At 39.3% G+C, this 3,533-nt stretch overlaps 1 protein-coding gene across 1 annotated transcript in view; it reads right to left on the bottom strand.

The window, feature by feature from the left end:
- Positions 1–3,533, bottom strand: part of LOC102857512 (arylacetamide deacetylase-like 2-like) — a 96,922-nt gene that overhangs the window by 80,599 nt on the left and 12,790 nt on the right. The window lies entirely within an intron of this gene.

Raw genomic sequence — 3,533 nt, 5'->3', positions numbered from 1 at the left:
GCTGATAAATATTTAATAAATTTTAATTTAACAGAAGCAAAACCATTTCATCATGCTCATCATGCTAATAGTAAATATTTACATAAAATGTTTCATACTCTAAAAGAAACTGCTAAAAATATTGTAAAATCATATGAAAAAATGTTTATCTTTATTACCAGCTCCACATTTTAAAGTATATCCTAAAAGATTATTGCCAAATCATATTTGGCAAATGGATGTAGCTCACATTCCTAAATTTGGAAAATTGCAATTTGTTCATGTTATTATTGATACCAGTTCCAGTTCTGTGGTATTATCTTGTTTATCTGGAGAAGCAACTAAATATGTGATAAAACATTGTTTATTAGCTTTTTCTATATTAGAAATTCCTAAAATAATCAAAACTAATAATGCTCCTAGCTATACCAGTAAAAGTTTTCAAAAATTTTGTAAATATTAAAATATTTGTCATAAAACTGGAATTCCTTACAATCCTCAAGAATAAGTTATTGTTAAAACGTACTCATTCTACTATCAAAAACTATTTATATAAAATAAAGGGGGAAATCCAAATAATTATATTTCTCATTTACAATTTATTTTATATTTTTAAATTTTGAATGACAACGAAAGAACTGCCGCAGACAAACAATGGGGAAATATACAACAAAAGTATGCTGAAATGAAATGGAAAGATGCATTAAGAGAACAATGGAAAGGACCCAACCTTGTGCTAATATGGGGTCGAGGTTATGTTTGTGTTTTTCCACAGGACGCTGAAAGAGCAAAGTGGCTTCCTGAAAGGCTGGTACGCGTTGCAGAAGATGTCTCGCCTAACAAAAATAAGGATGATGATATTGCTGACTCTGACAATGAGGATTAAAGCTGAATCTTAATGGACATATGTTCCAGATCCACCCTTACTTCATCCTGTCAGCTGGAGGAAAATGTTACTGCAGATTTGAACTTGTATGATTGGGCTCCATCAAATAAAGTTGAAGCTGAAGGATTAGTAGGAAAAATTTGGACTGTTAATCACCGTAATTATCTAACTAAGTTATGGAAATTAGTAGTTGCCGAAAAGGTTGTAAAGATAAAAATCTTACAATAAGATACATAAAAGCCTGTGTACCTGAACCTTATGTATTATTGGTTGGACAAAATCAAATTAATTTTCTGGGAGTCACTATCATATTTATTGTCCTCTATGTAATATTACTAATTGTATTAATGGCATCAAGGAAAATTTCCATAATCATTTAAAAAAAACCTTCATTTCTCATGATCCCTGTAAGAATCAATGCAACATGGTATTCTAATACCAGTTTACAAATTTTGAAAGAATTGAATGCTTTGACTATAAGAACTAAAAGAGCTGTAAGATTAATAATTGGAGGAATAATGCCATTAATAGCTATAATAGCTGCTGTACCCACTTATGTTGTTGCTTTAACACAAGAAGTGCAAACTGCTGAATTTGTAAATGGATTAATGTATAATGTAACAAAAAATTGGATAGAACAAGGAAATATGGATGAAGTTATGAAGCAAATGTTAAATGCTTTATATGATACTGTTAAATTATTAGGCAATATGGTACAACGAATTAGAGTAAGAGAAAAATTAAAATGCCATGCAGCCTATGATTCTATCTGTGTTACAATACTAAAATATAATAGCTCAGATAATAATTGGATAAAAGTAATATCTCATCTAAAAGGAATTTGGATTTCAAAATAATGACTCTCTTGATTTGTATGACCTACACCAAAGAATACTAGAAATGCAAAATACCCAAGATACAGATATTTCTCCAGCAGAACTAGCTAGTCAAATATTTGAAAATCTCAAAAACTGGTTTCCTTCAGCCACTTCATCTAAAAGTCTGCTTCTTATGATTGTTGCTCTTGGTATTGTCATATGTATACTATGGATCCTTCCATGTGCTGGTGTGTATAGCCAAATGATATAAAGAATTGCTTGGAAGGGTACATGGAATACAACTTAAGGCCCTCCCCTGACGAATGCAGGACGTGTAGCCAATGATGGGTAAGACCTTGGCTATCTCTTAGCAACTTAAGACAGAGGGCTAATGCCAAGATTTGAGTTTCTCCATGATGGGTAAGCAAGGAAAACAGGTCCAGGGCAACCTAAGACAGGCACCCTTTCATTATAAAATAAATAAATTAGGGGAAACTGTTGAGGTCTGGCTAACTTGTATAGCAAGATTAGCCCTGTACCAAAAGACCAGCAAAACTAATTCCATCTTGGCTATAGTATCTGCTTGATAGAAAACAACTCAAGGAAGCAGGATGTTAAAAAGTAAGCCGGGATCGATCCAAGATGGCAGCAGAGGCAGAGACAGCATGGTGAGCTGCGGGAGCAGTGAAACACTTAAAGCAGGGCCACTATGGCCTTCTACAGACTTTGGCTTATTGATAATTGAACAGTTAAACAGTTGATGACTGGCCCTCAGTGAAGATCAAGGCTCAACAACAGGAATTCAAGGATTCCCAAGGAGGAATGGGTGAGTCTCACAGCTCCCAACCCCCTCCCGCAGAGCCCACACGATGCTGCACAGCCGCCGCAGCTCCATGAGGCTTCCACAGCTGGAACCAATGGATTCCCTCACCCGGGATGGATGCTGGGCACCGGCCCTCCTCAACACTGGTTTAGTGAAGCCACCACACTGCCGCAAGGTGGACTTGTTCTGGAGAGAATTTTTGGAGCCAGGATGGTGGCGGTGGGGGGAAGCGCCTGCGCTGGAAGTGGGGGGGGAGATGGGATTCGTGCCCCGCCATCTGCAGCTTTGGATTTCCCTGGACAGGCCAAAGAAGACGATTACCTATACAATTGATTGCCAAAAGTCACTCTGAGTCTGATGACAATTAGCAGTGGCAGCACGCGCAAGAGGACTGACATCCTAAATGCACCACATATTTTGTTCTGTTGAATGCTTCTGCCAAAATATGGTTAGACCTGGGGAGAGTCTGTTCACAATTCTCACGTTCCCTTTATCGTATATAAAGGGGGAGGGCAGTGACACCTACTTCAAAATATAGTATGACCACTTATGGGGGGATAATAGTGGTGGTGCTGGAATTGGGGTAATAGTGGTGGTGCTGGAATTGGAAACACTATCCCTGACCACATAGTCCTCAGTCAGGTGAGGGGATCAGACTGGAGTAGGGGCAATTGGAGGGGGAGTATACCAGCAAGCTCCTGGGGGTGTTGCCCTGCTTGGGGTGGGCTGCCCTCTACCCCTGGCTCAGAGCGAGCTGTTGTGGCCCTCTGCCCGGGGCGGGCTATCGTGGCCCTCAGTCCCCAGATTGTGCCATCTGATCCCTGGGGGGGGGGGAAGAATACCTAGGGTATCCAGAGAATGTTATCTAGGCCACCTTCTGTTGCCCTCTCGCCCAGTAAACCTGAAAGCAACACCCTCAAAGCCCTTCTATCTGTAACTCACAAGTTTGTTCTCTCCAGATTTGCTCCCTAATCTATAGGTAACCTTAACACTGAGTTTTACTCCAGAATTGACCCTGAACCCAGTG

The sequence above is a fragment of the Elephantulus edwardii genome, unplaced genomic scaffold, assembly GCF_000299155.1.
Source record: "Elephantulus edwardii isolate Elephantulus edwardi_28Jun2011 unplaced genomic scaffold, EleEdw1.0 scaffold00272, whole genome shotgun sequence".
Classification (NCBI taxonomy): Eukaryota; Metazoa; Chordata; class Mammalia; order Macroscelidea; family Macroscelididae; genus Elephantulus; species Elephantulus edwardii.
The sequence above is the reverse complement of the archived record's forward strand: the minus strand, read 5'-3'. Positions and strand labels throughout refer to the sequence as shown.